General features: G+C 33.0%; 1 long non-coding RNA gene across 1 annotated transcript in view; it reads left to right on the forward strand.

Annotated features, from left to right (window-relative positions):
• The window catches only part of LOC102027941, a 16,363-nt gene extending 6,070 nt beyond the window's left edge, over positions 1-10,293 (forward strand). The window contains exons 2-3 of the long non-coding RNA XR_259560.1: positions 8,078-8,182; positions 10,196-10,293. This is a non-coding gene — a long non-coding RNA (uncharacterized LOC102027941). The remainder of the gene's footprint in view (positions 1-8,077; positions 8,183-10,195) is intronic.
• The last annotated feature ends 11,284 nt before the right edge of the window (positions 10,294-21,577 follow it).

Genomic DNA, 21,577 nt, shown 5'->3' on the forward strand with positions numbered 1-21,577 from the left:
ATAATATTTTAATTAGAAAGAAATCTTCAATTACACATTGAATACAGCTTGCACACCTTTGATACCCAAAAAATCAGCTTACCATTAGTTTTACCTTTACATAGCAGTATTTTCATTGTAATAAATCTTTCATGTATTACCATTACATCAGCGTGTCTACATATTCCACAAGTATAATTATAATGTCAAATATTTAGTGATAATTTTATAAGCTCTGAATTCTAAACTCACATGCCTATACAGACAATGGAGCTACACAAATTAATGAAGTTAATGATTTGCATATTAAACAGAAATTTAATTACTACAAAAGTTTATTAATTCAAATCATAGCTTTATCATTAATCATTCATTTTTCTATGCAGATTGAACACAGAGCCTCAAACATGCTAGGGAAATAAATGCTCTAGGACTAAGTTATATCTTCATCCATTTTAAAGTTTTACTTGAAACAGGGTTTCCCTACACTGCCAAGACTGGCTTGAACTTTCATTCCTCCTGCCTCGGTTTCCTAATATTGGAATTGCAGTCCTGTGCCATCATGCCTAGCTAGTTCTATTAGTATAAAAAATATAAATACAGTCAGTCTGTATATCTTTAGTTTCTATATCCAAGGATTGAACCAATTTTTCTTTTCTTTTTTTTTTTTTTCTGTTACCGGAAATCATATTCACGACCTCGCACTTGCCAGGTAGGAGCTGTGCCCCTGAGCTAAATCCCCAGCCTGGATTAAAGCACTTTTAAAACTAAAATATTTGAAAAATAATTACACTTGTATTACAGATGCAGAAGTTTTTTTTTCTGGTTATTCTCTAAAATTCCACTATACTGAATCACTTCTGTATCATTTGCGTTGCACAAGGTAGTTTGTATAAGTAGTAAAGGAAGAAATTGAAGTGTAAGGTAGCATATGCACAAGTTATATGGAAATAGTACACATTGTAATACATTTCTGAGAGAAAATAATACAGGGTGGAGAAGGAACACCTACCTATTTTCACCTGTTTGTTTTCTTTTGGAATGTGGTTTTCTAATTCTTCCATTATGAAAGGTCTCCCAACAATCTGAATTTTGATGGCAGTGATATTGTTAAAATTAATGATTCCACTTAGTTCAAACTTCTTAATATGCATGTTTATTGGTACCATGTTGTTATGGTTTTTGTCTGGGTGTCCCCTCAAAGCCTCATGCAGCCATGGGGCAGGCTTTCAGAGTCTGATTGATTATGGGTGTGAGAGCTACACCCACGCTGGGGTGGATAGTTTGCATATGTAAGGGAGAGGAAGAGGCTGCTTGTGGCCATTCCTCCTTTTTGTGTTTGTTGCTTTTGGTGTGTTCTGCCTCCATGAGCTGTAGCCCTCTGCCATGTGCCACTCTGCCTTGTAACCTTCCAAGTATGGACTGAAAGCTTCACAAACTGTAGGCGAAATAAACCTTTCCTTCCTTCATTTTGGGCATCAGGTATTTTGTCCCAGGAATGAGAGAAAAGTAACCAAGACAGAATTTAGTACCAGGAATGGGGTTGTTGCTGTGACTATACCTGACCATGTGGTTCAAGAGCCTTGGCAAATGGCTTGTAGGAAGAGTTTAGAAAGGTTCGGAGATGTTGCCTGAGAGAGGAGAGCTCAAACGCCTTTGGCTGTTCTGTTTGGGAGATTCTGGTCAGAGCTCAGAAGACCAGAAGGCTAATTGAAATCCTGCCGATAAAGACTGGGTTCGGAGATTTCTGTTGGGAAGAAGGACTCCACTGGTTGTTGGACTCCAGACAATGTGTGTTATGGCTTGGCACAAAGTTTGTCTGCATTTTGCTCGTGTCCAGAGACTTTGCCTAAGACTGAGATTAAGGGTGGCAGTGGACTGATTAACCTGGCAAAAGAAATTTCAAGGCAGTCGAACATTGGGGAAGTAGCATGGCTATTGTTGGGGGCTTTTCACCAGATTTATATTGAGAATCAAGAACAAAGAACCCAGCAGGAGGATTTAAAATGTTGTGAGTTTGGCCAGAAAGAAAGCTCCAGTAAAGCTGTAGACTGCAAAGGTAGAGCTAAAGAGATCTCCACTGTTGAGAAGGAACAAGAAAAGAAAAAAGATGGCTTGAAGGCATCACAAAAAGCAGCAAGTCTCCACCCTTTGCAGCCTCAAAACTGCAAAGGTGAAAGACCTTGCCTTGAGAAGAAAGCTATTGAGCATCATGTTCCAGAATGGCGGCAGCGGTCCCAGCAGGCTCCAGAATGGCAGCAGCATAAAGGATTTGTTCTTCAGAATTGGATTCAGAGTGCCCAGCGATCCAGGCACTCGACCCCTGTGGCCAAGAGAGAGGAAAACTTGGCTACTGCTCCAGATGGTAGCAGACCTTGGCATCATCCCCGTGGCCCTGGCTTTAGGTGCATGGCAAATGCAAGAGTTATGATGTTAAAGAGGCTTCCACCCAGATTTCAGAAGGCCTGGGAGGCCAGGCAGTGTGCCCCTGAGGGGGCAATATGTAAGGCTGTGAGTGTGAAGCAAAAGGTACACTGGAGACCTCAGAAGTTTAGAAAAGCCAAGACTGTGGATCACCTAAGGAAAGTTGCAAGGAGGGAGCAAAGCAGGCCTAAGAAAGAAGCCATGGAAGCTGAAACCACCAGAAGTTCCATAGGGCTGGACTCATGCAAACCATTTAGAGCTCACAATGTGCCACAGATTTCTTCAGATGCTGGTCATGGAACTACAGGACATAACGTTAGCCCTGCTGGAATTTGGACTTGTTTTGGTCCCATTGCTCTGTGTCCCCCTGTTTGTACCTTTTGGAATGGTACTGCTTATTTTGTGCCACTGAATGTTGAAAGTGTTTAACTTTTCATTTGTATAGGGGCTCACAGCTAAGAGATTGCCTTATATCTCAGAGGAGATTTGGGACTTCGATTCTTCAGCAATGCTGAAACTGTTAGGACTTTGGCAACTCTTGCAGATGGACTAAATGCTGCTTGTATAAAGGGATGGACATAAGTCTTTGGGGCCCAGCGGTGGAATGTTATGGTTTGTGTCTAGGTGTCCCCCCAAAGCCTCATGTGCTTATGGCGCAGGCTTTTAGAGTTTGATTGATTATGGGTGTGAGAGCTACACCTGCCCTGGGGTGGATAGTTTGCATATGTAAGGGAGAGGAAGAGGCTGCTTGCAGCCATTCCTCCCTTTTGTGTTTGTTGCTTTTGCTGTGTTCTGCCTCCATGAGTTGTAGCCCTCTGCCATGTGCCACTCTGCCTTGTAACCTTCCAAGTATGGACTGAAAGCTCCACAAACTGTAGGTGAAATAAACATTTCCTTCATTTTGGGCATCAGATATTTTGTCCCAGCAATGAGAGAAAAGTAACCAAGACACATGTATGTCAAGACTGTAGATCACTTGACTACATCTGAAAATTGAATAATGTATTTTGAATTCTCTTAACTGAAATTCACAGATTCATGAGGAAAACGGAGCATTATTTTTTCATTGTACCCAATAGAATGTACTCTGGTGCTGGTCATGTTAATTATTTAGACTGTTAAGGCACAGCTGTTACAAAAGCAACCGAGTTGCCTGTCAATTTTATTTTTACTGATTTGATCTCTCAATAGTAATGAAAATTTGCATTTTAAAATTCTAGTTTTCAAATATTTAAATTCCCTGGTCATTTTAAGCAGTGCATCTCCATCACATATATCTAAAAGATAAAATAAAATGAGAATTTATGCTGAAACTTGCAGGGAAAAAATGAAGCTTAAGATTTTTACATTTTGGTTCAGGCTAAGTGAGGGTGGTGGTGATTTCCAACAGACATTAAGTCCAAATAAGTAGAACTCCAGCACAGATGCATCTCTTCTATCCCAAAGGAAATAAGTTCCCTAGCCAAGGTTGACGCTGGCCGATGTAAGTATGTTATGTAAGCAAAGTCTTTACTGCCACCTGGCCACTACTGTGTGTGTTGGTATAAATGTAGACTAAGCAGCTAAGCATTGCTATGGGGGACACTGAGGGGCCAAGGATGTCTGAGAGAATGGGCTGGCACGGAGACTGTGAATGTTCAGTGACTGGTGGTCACAACAGGGATGAACGGGTAGGTTGTGACTATTGAATCCAGCCAAAGACTTTGCATGTTTTCTTCGAGATGTGCAAAATGTGAAGCTCCTCATTCTAAATTGGTGACAAACTATACATGTAAAAACCACCTTTATTAAAATCCCCCAATGAATGATTCTGAGCTTGACAATAAGTTTATCTTTATGAAGATATTGACTATAGAATTCAGTCACTTGTAATTAGAGCAATCATACATAGATTATGGTTTCATCCTGAGGCTACAAATTAAGATTAATTTAATTAAAGAATACTATGAATTAAATGCATAATTTCCTGAAAGGTGAAATATATTTTTATTTATTTTGATCTTGTCCACTGATTTCTAAGTAACATTCAGGTTAGTCATTTTTCTCCCAGTCTTCTGTCTTGGTTTGCTCCTGTATTCATACATCTGAGTAGGGAAATATTTCATAGCACAATTTTTATGAGTATAGTTTCACCTTTAAATTATTTCCTGAAGTATACATTTTAAAAATTTTCTCTCTTTTGGAAGTAACAGTTATTATCTATATTTACTGAGAGCTATTTACAAATAAAAATTTGTATAAATGTAAGCAGAGGTTTTTTCTGATAACTGCAAAATTAAGAGATAGGCCTTCCTGATTGGATAGTAACTTCTCCATAATTACTTTCTAAGTGGTAAGTTACATTTGATAGTTTATAAAACTATTAACCCTGTTCTCCTTGGTAACACACTAGATTTTTGAAGTTTTAGCTCATTAGGTACCAGTTTCTATATTACTCTGTAACCTTATAGATGCCTTATGAACCTTTATTTCATGAAGGATGTCTAGGGAATATTTGTGGTGTACTAAGTGGAACATTTAAATCATTATCAAATTTATTTGAATTTTTGAACATAGTAAAGGCAATCAACCACTCTTACTCTGTCTCTCTACCATACTTATTTTTAGCTCACCATTGTATATATTTTTATTTGAATTTTCTTAACTCAGTAGCATTACCTCTTACATCATTCAGCATATCTGTGCACATTACCTGATTGACTGTTACAACTGAAAGCAAATGATATTGACAGATTCTCTTGAGCATAATTCCTTAAGAAGTTCAATCCTTAATTAATTAATAGTCTTTAACTGAAATTTAAATTCTGATGCTACAAGAAAGTTACCTATCATAAGTTCTCAGAAAAAAGGCACATCCAAAAATGTTTACAATTATTAGGTGATTTTGGAATACTTGGACAACTGTTTTATCTTTGACTGGTAATGTACTGAAAAAGTTGCTTAAATGTTGTGTACTAATACTCACTAAATTAAAAATAATACTGATACCTCATTTTAATAATGTACTTCTCATGGTTTATTTTTTTCTTTGAAAATACTGCAGAAAACCTGCATTTTTAAAATTAAGTTAAACTCCTAAAATATTGGACTTCTTGTAGTAAAACTACATGAATTCTACTACAAACTGAAATTGTATTTATATATGTGTATCAATTTAATATATACATATATTTACTCAGAACATATATATTAGTATTTTCATAATTTGCATAACATCATTACAGTCTGAGAATCACTATAAATCTACTAACAGTAATATGCCAGAGTTTCTTTACTCTTCAGGAAAGCAAATAAAGTATATTACTTTTAAAATTTCCTGATTTCTTTGGTTAAAAAAATACTGAAGTTTAAATAAATAAATAAAAACTGAGAAACTCAAGAAAAGTTTATACTCTGACTCACCCCTTTTAAGATTGAATATATTTAGTATTGGGGACTCTGGATGCAGATCACTGTGTATTTAGCACTTACATAGCATGTGTAAAGCTCTAGGACTTGCACTCAGTACAGGAAAAAAAATTATTTTTTAATTGACAAATTAGACAACAATCTTTTGTGATTCTCACATTAGAAATTTCTGTGTTTTCTCCCTATCTAGAAAAAATATGTTTTTCAGTTTGTTTTTATTATAATAAAATTAAACAAATTATGTTGCTCTTAATCTTTACAATATGAATAAATCCCCTTGATAAACATGCATTAATTTTAAGTAAATTTCATTACTTTGTTAAATATACAGTTAAAATATGTGTTCACATTATATTTACTTCATGTTACATATTCCATGAATTATATTCATATAATGTGATAAGCAGGATGCTATTTACTTTCAATAGATAATTTTCTATAATTCTTACGATAACCCCATGGACTGAATAGTTTAACCTTCACCATGAGAAGATGTGACCTCAAAAGTTTGTGGACTATCCTGAATCACACCACTATTAAGCTTCAAAATGGAGATTCAATTTCTGCTTTCTAAACAGTAGAGCTTCTGTACTTCACATTATAGAAATCTCTGACAATATTCTTGATAAATTCAGCAAATTTGCTGTGTTTACTCCCCTCTTCCTATTCTCTCCTCTGTGGCCTGAAATTGGTGTGATTTTAACTCCCTTTAATGTTGCATGCAACTTCTTTGACAAGTGATCTCTGCCGTGCCATAGACATAAACAATTTTCTATATTATCTGACTAACTTAACTCCTCCTAAGATATTCTTTCCAGATTTGTTTCTTTCTCTATTTTCACAGTTGTGTTAACATATTGATTACATGTTGCAAAATATGACAAAAATATGTTGTACTATAAGAATTAAAAGAAATAATTTTCAAAGTTTGTAAAGTGATTAATTTCCCATAAAGTAAAGCTTCAAGATTTTAATAGAAGAATCAACCTTCAGGGATATAGTCTAAGAATGAGTTACTTAAAGACAAAAAATAAACATTTATTTTGAGCTACAATTTACCCAAAAATATATTGAAGGAAGTTTTCAAATTTATACCATATGTACTGAGGTAAGACATATATGCATACATATATGCATGCATATATGCATGAGTAATTCAAATTATAGTGCTCCATATAAATCTATCATATAGTCATAAAATTGAGAAATTACACAGAATATGGAATTGTATAACTTTAGGTGTTTTAAATAACCGACAGATTTTCATAACTTAAAATACGGTAATAAAAGTGCAGTATAGTGAAAATAAATATCATTATCTTTAAACAACTTTCTGTTCTGATTTTTACATTTTGAATGTCAACTTTCAATTAACCTGGCTTCAGAGTGCTCACACGTAAAAGGAAATACAGTCATAAGTATATGCCTTTGGGCTTATGCACCACACTAAAATTTTAGAGTGAATAATACATGGTGACTCATTCTTCACTTGACTTCTTAGATGTATGTAAATATAAAAATTGTTAATTCAATGCATAATATATTTTTAGCATGATTTAAAATATTGCATGAGCCTTTTAAAATTCAATTTGAAATCTACCAGTAAAATTTTGAAATTATGTAGAATGATCATTTGTAAAGGTGAAATTTTACCTTGTACTAAACCAAATATTTTTATCAAATTACATTTTCCATATCATAGCTTTATGTTGATTCCCTTATAATTTCTTCAAAAATATGAATTGTAAAATGAAAGTTATTATTAAAAGGTTATTGCTCTCCATGTTTGTAAGTTATAAATTTTCAATAAAATTATCTCATAAAAGTTGTTAGTGTGTTATTCATCCAATATGCTGTAATATATTTAAATATAAATTAAACTTTTAATACCACTTCATGTATTAGAGGCTAAATATCTTTATTAATTATTTAATTATCACTCTGTGAATAGGTGTTACTTAATGTTAAATAAGATGGTATTCATTCACTAATACTATGTATTATTTATTACTACTGTTTATTGTATAACTTTAATGAATGAGAAACTCATTTACATGTTAAGAATTAGGGCATTCAACTCTTAAGTTTGTCATTCAAGTATTTGTTTTATTGAAAAGTGAACAGTAATGGGGAACTAGTATTAAAAAGTAATTTAAATATTCTTTAGTTTCTCTGATGGCAAATATTTGAGAATTAGTTGTGAAAATAGTTTATTACTCAATAATGGGTAATTCATTTAAAAATGTTTTTTCTTCTCCATATCTAGAGAAAAATGCCTGTTCATATGCAGCGTAAACAACCTAAGGCAAATGTGTGACCTGCAGATTCTGGCAAAGTCCAGACAGGCGTGAGAGAAGGACCTGGGCTACAGGTACATAGCATTTTCTTTGTTTCCACACTTGTAGTTATGAAAAATCATTACCCAACAAGAAGATATGTAATGTAATGGAACAAGAAACCTCACATTTGTGGAAATAATATTAGAATAGGGACTGATGGAAATAACTTAAGAATAGGGACTGACTTAACATTGTTTCAGTATTAATATTATGTTAACATTTTCTTAACATGCTCCGTGTATGGATGAGTCTACTTTGATGTATCCATATCTACATAAATCACATAAATGCATATATGCATATTAATACATATCTAGGGATATATTTTCATATATTTTTGTCTATATCTAATACATTTATTTCATTAAAAGCTGCTTAATTTTTGGTGTTTCATCATATGTATATATGGGAAAACTTTGTTATTATAGAATAATTTGATGTATCTTTCCCATTTCAATGTATTATTTCTTTATATTTGTCTTAGAGTTTTTTTAAGGAATATAATTATTAGAGGAAATAAGTATGTTTATCTTGCTAAAAATTTCGTGTGGCACTCCATTATGTCCAAAGTTTTTTCTTTTAAGCATTAGTTAAAAAATAAGTGTAAGAAGAAAACTGTCTGTAGGACCCAACTATTTCCTAGAGTAAATTTACTTTCCATTTCTCCTCTGAGAATGTCTCAATCACGTTTTATCTTGTTATGTGTCTTACTATTCTTGTAAATTTTGTATGAATATTTCCATTACTTTTTCTATAGAATTTTTGCGAAGATTTACTCAGTTTCCTACACAGCATTCATGTGAAACTTGTTTAGAATTTTTTTTATCCCATTTTGCTTTGTTCTCACTGGGACACATCTGTATTTCCAGCACTAGGGAGGCAGGAGGATCGTCCCGAATTAGAGGCCAGCCTGGGCTACATAGTGAGCACAAGGCCTACATAGTACAACTCTGTCCTCTCTCTCAAACAAAAGAAAATTAACATAATTATCACAGAAATACCTAGATGTTCATTTGTCCCTCTTCCCCCTCCAGCTTTATATTTTCCTTGGAAGAACGTGATAATTCAGATTTATTACATTACCTTTAGTTAATAAAATATCGTTTTGGCAATAAATACTTCTTAGACCATTGAGATTTCAAATCATTCCAATGCCTATTCCTATTGCAGTATTTATGGGAGATTTCAAATATAATGACAGTAGCATTTTTGGGTAATTTTAAGATTTTTTTCCTTTGAGATTCACTTTAGCTGATTCATACATAGACATAAAGTACTGTGATCATTTTCATCTCTCATCACATCCTTGCCTATCCTCTCCCTTAGTTTCACATCTTAGCGGTGCTTTTAATGTGTACCATGTATTTTGCTCATACCCTTCCTCTTTATTCTTTGCCCCTTTTGTGTGTTTATATTTAAATCTTTCTTCTTGTCAATGCCGTGTATAATGACTAAGAAAAATGCAATAATAAAGTATTAGCTTCATATAGTCCTTATTACTACACTTAATGTACTTATATCTATTTTCTATTTAATAATTTGTAATTATTAACTTTGAAGGACTGAAATTTCTCAATTGTATGTAATGTTTTACTTTGCAAATGTCGCTATTTTATGAGAATTTCATAGCATCTAGTTTTATTGCTGTTTTATTTTAATGATTCTCCTCTTATGCTAAATCTATGACTTTTATTGAGAGCAACAGAAACAACTATGTACATATTAATTCTACACAATTAACATTCTAAAAGCAGTGCAACAGTCTTATTAGTTACAGAAAAATGAGTTTATATTTCATGCCTCATCAAAAGGGAAGGCATTGCTTACACAGTAACAAATCAATTAATCAGGGCTCAGGTGAATTTATATGGGAAATATAGGTTTTCAATATGGCCTTATATAACGCTCCACTACACCATTAGAAAGATAATGAGGGAAGAAGAAATTAGTACTGGGCATAAAAAGTGTAGATCTTCGTACACTACTAAACTGTGAGACTGAATCGATAACATTAAATTTTGTATTGACTTTAAATAATTTTCTAGGTGAAATGCTCTGACCACCTACTTATTCCTGGTAGAAAGATGGGAAGAAAGGTAAAGACACAGAGAGAAAAGACATTCTATGATAATAATGCTATAAAGGTAAAATCACAATGTATCCTTCTAAAAGGCCAGATATTGTTGTATTTATTTATTTATTTTCATTCATGTAAGGGGTTATATTTACTCCCAGATGAAATGATACTTGAATGAATATTTTTGCAAGATTCTAAATTATATTAGACATACATTTTAGAAATATGTCACTGAAATAAATATGTCCATAAGAATGAGCATTTGTTTACTGGTATTGAAATGTATTTTCATATAAATGTGTCATAAAGTATATTTGGTAGCATAGGAAATAGCACAATTACTTTAAAAATAATTTACACTTTTTTTGTAAAGTGAAAGTACACAAATTCTATACCTCACAATTACACTGTAAGTTATTTCACCAAGGTACATAAAAATATATATCTAAGCAAAAGACTTGTACTAATGTTTATGGAAACTGTTTTAACCAGTTGCTCAAAACTGGAAATCACAGAATCACAAATGAATAAACTAGCAATAATATGTGGCATACTCATTGAATTTACTAAAATTTAGGAGTGAGGATGAAATAATGCTACAGACAGCAAAATGGGCCTAAAATATTTTGTTAAAATAATAAGAAACCAAAAATAAAGAAATACATACTGAGTGACTGAGCCAATTAAAGTGAGTTTCCTCAGCAGAAATATGAGCTATGCTATCAGAAATAAGTGCATTAATTAAGTTGGAATGACATGTTTACCAAAATGGAGCACAGTAAAAAGATATATGGGAAATTTTCAGTGTCTTAATTGGGATGAAGATTATATTGATAAACGCATCTATCAAAACTCACCAGACACCTTCTTCCCTCCCTCTTGTTCCTTTGTGTCTTCTTTTCTATTATCATTGCTTCCTTATTAGTGAAAAAGTCATTAAATAAAAATTAATGAAAAGTCATTAAGTAGAAATGAGTGAATGTCAGAGATTGTTTTTTATACACAGAAATGTAAAAAATATACTAAGAATAACAGAAGCCAATTTTCACAAATGGAAAAAAGCTCCTCAAATATAAAAAAGAAAAATTCCAAAATCAATTGTGTGTTACTTTACTGAAACTTGAAGCATAGAGAGGCACTCAGAGATCTAGAAATAATTGTAGATATAAAATTCTCTGCATTTCCTCACATATATGTTGGTATTCCTGCATGTATCCCCTAACTGATGCTGTGTAAATTAAAACTTGGATAAGAAATAGGATATCAGTTTACTCTGTATGTGTCTCTCTATCTATAAAGCAAAAGTAACTTTACAGAAGAGAAGATAATCTTTTCTGATCACACTTGGTATTTAAATCAAATTTATGTAACAATGAAGGAACAGATCATTGATCAGGGTAACATGGTACTTGACAGGCAGGAGTGATAAATATAAAGCATTTTTTCTGTGATATTTTTGCCCCTAAAGCACTGTACAAATGCAGTCATGGGAAATATAAACAGAAACTAAAGGATTTTATTTCAGTACTAGGCATTAAATCCAATTATTTCGAAGAGAGCTGTGTTCCTAGGCTTCCCTGATTTTTGCTGGGGAAGGAGTCTTGTTGAAGCACTAAATTGCGCAGCCTGAGTTTAAACTTGCCTTTCTCCTGTCTCAGCCTACCAGACTTCTACAATTAAAGATGTGTATCACAACACCAGTCTAATAAAAGATTTTCTACAAAGTAGCATTCTATAGTTTTCAAAAATATCTACAATGTGAAGCTCAACAACAAAGAAGAGGGGCTGGGGATTTAGCTCAGCGGCAAAAGCGCTTGCCTGGCAAGCGCAAGGTCGTGAGTTCTGTTCCCGGTACCGGAGAAACCCCCCCCCCAAAAAAAAACAACAACAAAGAAGAACTGTTCTGGATTAAATGATATCTAAATTCAACATGTGACTGTAAGTTGCTTTTTTTATATAGGGACTCTACTGAGGCATGATTTGATGCTACCATTGTTAATTTTGTATAATCTTGTTAGGAAATTCTGTATCATTTTTATTTCTGTTTGGTTTTGTTTTTGGCTTTGTTGCTATTTTGTTTTGCTTTTTTACTCTTTAAAGAAGAAAAGATTTTGACTTTTTTAAGGTCTTTTTTTCTCGAATTGAACTTAAGCAGTTAAAGAAAACCGAAGAAACAAAACTATATCTAACTGTGCTACTTAGTCACAATTACACCCTTAAAGTGTACCTCACTGTAAATAATTTTATAAATTTTGTTGTATTTATATATTTCTAAAAGCAGAGCAGAAAAGAGCAGGAAATGGAAAGCTCAAACTGAGAAGTCAGTTCATAGACATCAATGACAAGTGAGAAACATGAAGGAAAATGTGTTCAATTTTATTCATGTTTAAGACAATGTCCAATGTCATTTACTTCACTGACAAATATTTTTGAATTTGAACATGATAATGTGGACACTTAGAAAAACACACACATATTTTATTAGTAATTTAACATAGAATACTATAAGTGATTATCAATTTGCAAATAAATTTCTCACCTTGCACTTATTTTCATGTTTTATTTTGATAACAGCATATTTTATGAGAACTTTTTTGTTTTAGTTTATTCAGAATTTCTGAGATTTTTCTTACATTTTATTTTGTTTTGGTTTTAATGCTTAGTTATAGAGTGTATTTTCCTCTATGCAATATTTGCGACTGTAAGATATAGTTTGTCTTTAATTTGATTACAGACTGTGTATCATTAGAGTATTTATTTACCAAAAGCAATGACTCTCTTTATTTTCTGTACCAAACTTGTTGTTTTTGTGCCGGGAATCAAATTCAGGACCTTGCACTTGCCAGGCAGGCACTTATGCCTCTGAGCTATATCCCTGGCCCCTGTATACCACTCTTTTTGATAGTATGAATTTTTCAGTTACTGTTAACTGCATAGCCTAAATAATTTTCCACTGGATCTTCACTGATCTGATATTCCTAAAGGTTTGATGGGTTGATAATTTTTGTTCCTCCAAAAGTAGACTTTTATTTAACTCCTTGATGATTTTAATATTTTAACTATACACATATGTTTACATTGGCAGTTTTAAGTACTTTTTATCACTTAAGGTTTGTGCATACTTTTGCGGAGCTCACTCAGTTTTTCTCTGACATACTATTTGTTCCTTTGAAAATTGAAACATGGAATGATGTTAAATATAAATCCAGAAAAGCAGATCAACAATATTTATTGAGAGCCCCAGCTTACTTCTGTCTGGTTTGCAAATCCATTGCTCAGGTTCAAGGAGAAATAAATTCTAGTGTGGGCCATTTCAATTCTTAACGGATTGCAAAACTTGCCCAATTTTTAGTGTTTTACTGTTCCTCTGCTAAGAAACGTGATGATAAGAATTCATATAGTTCAAATACACAAGCTCAGGACTCCAACGAAAGCCAAAGCCATTTAGTAATCAGGACAAGGGGTGATTGAAGCATCAATGCTTCAATTAAATATATATGTAAAAGACATAGTGCTATTATTACCCCTCAACATATGTCCTCTCATTTTATACACACTAAGTAAATAATTCTTCCACTTTCTGAATCAATTTAGCAAGTTTTCTTCATAAATGTTTTTACAAAATGTGAACAAAAATATAACAAATACCACTGTTGAGTGTCACCTAACAGAAATGTAGGCGAAAAACTGTACTTTGTGTCCTCATCCACCTTATTCACCAGCTTTTGTACCATGTGACTTCTGGCTTTTCCCCAAAGTCAAAATGAGAATGAAACATAAAATTTGGAATTGACAAACTACAGAGGCAGCCATGACAGCACATTTAAAAACACACAAAGGGCTTCCAAATGCATTAAGAAATTATCAAGAACACTGGGATAGGTGTGTTTGAAATGTGGGGGAATATATTGAGGGAGATTAATGGCAATGTGCTCTTTAGTATAAATACTTTTTGTTTAATCACAGACTATATTTTTATTATTTCAATTTGTACTGTTCAAAATCCAAGAGCTGATAGATGTGCACTAATTAAACTTTCAAGAAAAGTCAGAGAAGTCGTTATAAGGCAAAAATATAAGGCACACTGAATTCTGAGCAGCCTGTAGAAATCAGCTCAGTCACTACTGTTCTCTGATTATACTGTTTCCTGTTGCTATCCTGATAATGCTCATCTTTCCACACAATTCAAATCTATTTTATGTGACTCCCTCTGTAGTATATGTATTATTGTTTTAAGTGCAAATACTTTCAATTTATGATCACTGTATCATATAACAGTAGTGGTATTGAAGATAGTGTTTGAAAATATTTTTATCTGCTATTTATTGCATTTTATTTCCTCAGTGCCAATTTTTGAAAGGTTAATTCTCATTATTTCTTTTTTTTTTTTTTTTTTTTGGTTTTTCTCCGGTACCGGGAACCGAACTCACGACCTTGCGCTTGCCAGGCAGGCGCTTTTGCCGCTGAGCTAAATCCCCAGCCCCAATTCTCATTATTTCATATGTAAGTAGCTAGTTGTTTTTCACTGATTCCTACTACTGTATGACATGCTTATACCATATTTCAGTTATTCAGTATTCCAAATATAGACAACAGTTTGTAAAAGTCCTTATAGATACGGACTTATTTGAGAGTAATTTCGAGGTATTTTTCAGGCCCTAATTCCTTCATCATTGCTTTGGCATATGTTCAATTTGCTAAAGTGAGAAAATTGAGTCTCCTGTCTCAGATATCACTAGTGCCTATGCTGCATTTTAAGTCAAAATGATCTTTATAACTATAGTAGAGGTAATATGGTATCTATTTGTTTTCTTCTTCACTTATGAGATTACAAAATGAATTACAAAATACCTTCGTATCCATTTTAGTTAATGAGTTTAATCTTCCCTGGATGGGCTTTTCCTTGACTCATTTTCTGATTTGGATTTCTGTCACTTTCTAGTTGGTTTATGGTCATTAGTAAATTTTACTATATCACCCACAAGCTAAATATTAAATATTCTCAGTCTTATTCATTTTTCTTTTATCTTTTTCTCTTATATCTTCATCGACAATCATCATTCTTTTTTTTGGTTTTTCTCTGGTACCAGGAACTGAACTCACGACCTTGCGATTGCCAGGCAGGCGCTTTGCCGCTGAGCTAAATCCCCAGCCCGACAATCATCATTCTTTTTCATCTGTTCTGTTTGCTTTTTAATGGTAAATATTTTAAAATCTTGTTTAAGAAATTCTTCATGGTTTCCTAGTAATAAAGATAATCTTGAACATTTTTGTTTATTATATTTATAGTTTTACTTTTCATTAAGTTTTCCAACCATCTGGAGTCCACTTTTCTATGTAGTAAAAGATATAGATCCAAGTTTGTATTTCACTGTTTGATGAGCCAATTTTCCCAACACTATTAAGCAATCTGTTCTTTCAACATGCATTTGTGATACCATCTTTATCATGCATTGTGTTTTCATATATACATCAGGATCACTGTTTGAATTACTCAGAACTTGCATTTGGCAAAGTTTTAATTGAGAAAAAAGTGGAAAAATAAATACCTGCAAATCATAGGTTAAACCACAGGAGTTTTCATTGTGTTCATCCTTTGTAGACAATTATCCTATCCTTATAGTTTATATTGTCCTTGACTGCAGAAATATAATCAGTCAGTACAGAAATAGTGGCACCAAAAATGTTATTTTATCTGCTTTTCCCAGTCAAATCCTATAGCCATCATTTTGCTCACAACATGGGTCCAGAAGAAAATCTAATCACTCCATAGATTGCTCAAATTTGTTGTAGTAGTTACTATTTTTAGCCACTAAGAGTCACATCTCAATTCTTTTGGCTGTAATAGTTCTTTCAGGCTGCTTTCCCTTAGCATGCTTTCTGCTGAAGCAGAACTTCCTCAACTTTTCCTAATAACTTCAATACCAATCTGTCAGACTCTTTTTTAATCTGAAGCCAAAATATTCATCTTCTTAATTTGTAAGAAATTATCTTAAGTTAGATGACACTTATCCATTGGAGGTGGTAGATTTTGGAAAACAAATATTTACTAGATCATGCCTTGACACATGAACCACAGAACCTGCTACCTATTAAATAAGAAACAGGGAATAAGGAAACTGGAAAAATCATAAAAATAATACAAGGCACACTTCTTACATGTGGATTAATGGGTATCAAGGAAAATTCATGCACCTCAGCAAATGGGTACAATTAAATGACTAACAATTCAACATATGCTTCGTGCATTAAAGTTTATAAAATAATTTTAAACAATGCATACTGATCTAAGGAATGATTGTGTGGTAAAGACAACCCATCTAGGTACTTTGTTGTTTTTGTTTTTGTTTTTGTTTTTGTTTTTGTTTTGTTTTGTTTGTACTGGGAATCCAACTCAAGACCTTGCATGTGCTAAGCAGGCACTTGTGCTGCTGAGCTACATACCCAGCCATCCACTGAGGTAGTGTGGACATTTATAGTCAATACCCATGTCAAAATGTAGGGTCAATTTTCTTGAGTTTCTTGTTTTTCACAAAACAAGTTTTCTTTATCATCAACAATTTTTAACTTTCCACATATGGATGTGCAGCTTAAGAAATTTTTCACATTCTCTAACAAAAAGTGCCTAACTCTACTTTATAACCCATTACTTTCCCGAGCTATCAATTGCCCTCAGGAAAGAAAAACTAATTTTATTATTAGCTTAGGTACCACGTAACTAGGAGGCTGAAACTACTACAGAAAATCACTTCATATAAATTCTTCTTAAATTAACTTTTAGATTATTCATCCTACTGCTTCTGTCGAATACCATGGATAAGTGAAAGTTGGTGAAATTGTTAAATTGAGTTCTTCAGAACAGCAAACTGGAAACTTTCCAGGAAGTTAACACTTTTCTCGATTGAAGATCAAATCATTTATTTTAAGGAATAGTCTTTTCACACTGTCACCCCAGACCATTTGAACTGGTGGTTTCAAAATCATAGTTTGAAGTTTCTCATCTCACCAACTCCCATGGCTAAGTGAAGGTCAAATATGTTGAAGTTATGAAACAATATAGTCTGAACTAGAACCAGAGAAGAATAATGAAACAGAAATTGAAATTGTTACAATATTTCCTACTTGTAAACTTGCAAACTGTGAAAGAAGTAATGTGATCACTATTTCTATATTTTGTGACATAATTTAATTTAAAAGATATCTAATAACATATTTAGTTGGTAGTATTACTTAATAATTTTGATGGAATTATTATAAGAACAATTTAAAAGCATATCATTTGGCTATAGTGGCATTACACTCTTTGGTAATTTAGTAGAAAAATCTATATGGTTTTTGTGAGACTGGTTTTTCTGTAAGATTATATTATTCCTTACTGGTCCATTGGCATTTCATAATGTACCCAAGTGTAACATATTCTATCTCTCTTAATTTTTCAAGATCTTGGTTTCAGAAACTCCTCAGATGAATTAGTACAACTTGCTGCTTTCTTGGAAATTAACTCCAAAGCAGATCCTCTCTGGTAGGTTCCTAGTGAAGACTCTTTGATGATCCGTCTCTGTGCAAGGAGCTTTCCTGAGCACTGGAGAGTGCAAAATTACGGAAAGTACTTGGGACACTTCTCAGCTGTTTCAAAGGCAGGTCTCAAATGACTGCTACTTCAAAGGGACTTGCAACTATTTGGGTTGTGTTCTCTTCTATAGGTCTGGATCTCAGCTGCAAGGGTAATAGTTATACTTCTGTATGTTACTTGTTTGCTCTTTAAAGATCTCTTTAAATTATTTTAGACAATTCCATAACAGCAATATTTTGCTGATAATTATTATCATATTAAACTCTGAGTTATTGAAATTCTCCCTCTTCAGTGGGGCCCAACTAATACACATGTGTGGAAGAACGAGCTTGACAAGATTTTTCTGCCTGGGACTACTTATGCCCAAGAGGTGGATCTTAAAAGTAATGATGCTAATAGAGTGTATTATCAGGGAATATATAACCCTACAAAAAAGTAGTGAGAGTTAAATTGCATAAGGATGGAGACAGATGCCAATACCCTCAATTAATATGACAGAATAAGCAGGTGGTCACAAAATGACCATTACCAGAAATAGAAGAAAACTCATACATATGAAGACCAGTCACTTATGTTAGAAAAATAATCTCTTTGCAATCTTATGTCAATATATTTAAAGTAGATATCAAGTGCCTAATGCGTACATGAATTTGATGCATGTAAAATTTATACTGAGAGATTAAATTTAAAGATTTGAGAAACAGATGATTGTTGTCTTCAAATTTTTACCTCTGGGGCTGGGATGTAGCTCAGTGGCACAAGCAATTGCCTGGTAAACACAAAGTCTTGAGTTCAATTCTGGGTGGGTACAAAAAAAAGTATCTCTGTTATACCCAACATAAGGAAATATGAATTTTTTCACTAATTACAATTTCAGGGAAATGATACCCTTGAAGAATTGAGGTTCATTTTTCACTTGTTTCTACTATAAATGGGTACTCTGTTTTTAGTCATTGTTTATTCTGTAAAAAATAATTCATCTAACATGCTTTAAAGACAAAAATAGCTACAGATTTTTGGTTAAAGTCCAGTAACCTAGATGTTTATTGTTTGTTTGTTTTTTTTTTAACCTAGAATATGTAATTAGAACCCCTGCTAGAACCTCCAAACAAGCTCTTGAGATACATGTGATTTTAATATTGTTCAAAATATTTTCACATCAAATTTTTTTTCTAAATTTTATTTAGTTGTTATATTTGTGAGTTAATATTTCCTTAGTGTTACAGAAAAAATATTTTAAATATATGCAATAAAAATTGCCATAAAAATATCAATAATGGTTTTCCTACCAGTGAGTCAAATATATAATTCTTAGATGTCCATGAAGTGTTCTTTTCTGCAAATATACCTGAAATAATTTTTGGAATTGCTGCTTAAGGTGTTTTGGCAACAATCCTCTTTACTAATGTAGCTGCTGTAACATTGTAACTTACAGTGAAAATGCTAGAGAGTTGGTTCACTCCCAATTTATTTATGATCTAAAGCAAACCTAGAATCACAAAACATCCAAGATTTACTCCTTCACCTTTGCCATGAGTGAGGAGCTTACTATGCTTCATCTGGGTCTTCCCTTCCGAATCCCACAAGGTTGACATCAAATTATTGGTTGTGTGTCCTCAACTTGAAGCTTCGCTGAAAACACCGAAAGCTGCCAAGCTTCATCAGGTTGTTAGCAAAATTTGTTTCTATATGAATAATATTCCCACTTTCTAGTAGCTGTGAGGTACCACCTCCTACGGCTAACACTCAGATCCTGGTAGCAGGGACTTTCCAATGTAAGCGGTTAAGAGGATCCGAAAGGAAAATTGAATAAAATGCAAGTACCTTTATTCTATTTTTGTGAAGATATGCATGCATTAATTTTGGTCAACTAGACTATGTGAAATATTTCCTTTACTGTTTAATAGTCAATCTTAGCTCTTTTGAAATTAAAAATTTGTAACTGATATATAAAAATAAAAAAATGTACATATTAATGGAGTACTATGTAATATTTTAATATATGTATACTGCATATTATAATGTGTAAAACTGGTGAAATATTTATTTATTCAAATATTTATCATCTGTTTATAGTAAAAATGTCTAAATCTTTTCCTCTACATTTGAAATATACACTATTGTTGTCCATAGTCTCCACTGTGAAATACCACCACAGGGCTCTTTGTTCCCAGGTCACTGTGACTCACTACCCACCCGTTAGAAGTTCTCCATTTCTCCTGAAACCGCTGCTCTCCCTAGCCTCATCTTCTGACAATTCCACATTTATGTACTCCACATATTAATGAAATGATCACTTTTTTTGTTCTGTGCCTGTTTTATTTTAACCGACATCTGAAACTCTTCATTCATGCTTCGTAAATCCTTTACTTGAAATACGATATATTATCTGCTTAATCACTTAAATAATAAAATTCCCATTAAAGAAAGAAAAATGATTCTGTACTGTATTGTGATTGTTTATTTTTAATGAAGAATATTTTTAGCTAAGAAAATGAAAACAATAATAAAATGTTGTATAGTTTCAAAATCACTGGACCTTACCACAGAAAACTCTATTTTGCCTATCTCTTAGCCATTAAATTTCCCATAGAAATTGATAAATCTAATTTCCAACAGAATATGATCAGATACTTATATTTCACCACTAATGTAATCATTGTTTAATTTTATGTGCAACTCTCAGTTGTAAGAAGTTCAATAGTTCCCTCTTTTCTGAAGGCACACTACCTTCACTTTCTATGGGGGATTATTGCAAACACCTATTTATTTCATATTCCTATCTTTGACCTACGTGATTTTTATAGTAATCAAATCATAATGTTTCACTTTTTTAAACTGACAGTAAAATAAGAAATATACTACATTCCAGGCATTATTCTATTGGGAATATGAGTGCGCAAACCAAATGTTTGTAAAGTATGAATTCATATACATTGGACTGGGTAGAAAATAATAAGAAGACTATGTGGCGAGAACAATCATAGAATGGTAAAGACAATAATTATTCATGTAATAGTTCACTCATGAATTTATATTAACTTCTTTTCCAACATCAGTATGTATTAGTTATCTTTCTCATCGCTGTGGCCAAATATCTGAGCTACACAAATTAAAGAAGGCATATTTTATTTCATGGTTTCAGAAGGTTAGCCCATTGTCAACCCACTCTAAAGCAGACATCATAGCAGAAGTCTGGGGCATGAGTCCATGCTCAACTCACAGAAGCCAAGAAGGAGAGTGGTTGTAAAGAATCGGAAAAGAAGGAAAGTGGACCATATTTAGTTGGTCAAATCTTAATGACCTCAAATTCGTCACTGGGTACACACATTAGTGTCACTAGTGCCATCACAATCCTTTCCAGGATTCTTGTAACTTAATCAAGTTTAAAAAGTAAGTTAACTTGATATATTATGTAATTTCCCCCCAATGTTTACTTAAAATATTTTTTCTATGTTAGATAAAAATTAGTCCTGGGAAAGTAGTCCAGTAATGCCAATTTACTCATATTTGAAATGTCTGCTATATTAATTCCACATTTAAGTTTCTATTCTCTTTGTGGATGTTTTATACAATTTATTTCTGGAAATACGTAAGATGTTTTTGTTAACTTGCAGGAAGTAGCTGCCAACATGGCTATCAATTCTGTGCTTGTATAATTTTACTTTTGGGCATCAGCAACTCCTTAAATGTAGAATAATTAAAAAGTGACTGGATATTACTTTTGAGTTTAGATTATAAAAAACTGTGACTACTGTATTTTTGCTTTTCTGTCTC

The sequence above is a fragment of the Chinchilla lanigera genome, unplaced genomic scaffold (assembly GCF_000276665.1).
Source record: "Chinchilla lanigera isolate Chin_1 unplaced genomic scaffold, ChiLan1.0 scaffold00006, whole genome shotgun sequence".
NCBI lineage: Eukaryota > Metazoa > Chordata > Mammalia > Rodentia > Chinchillidae > Chinchilla > Chinchilla lanigera.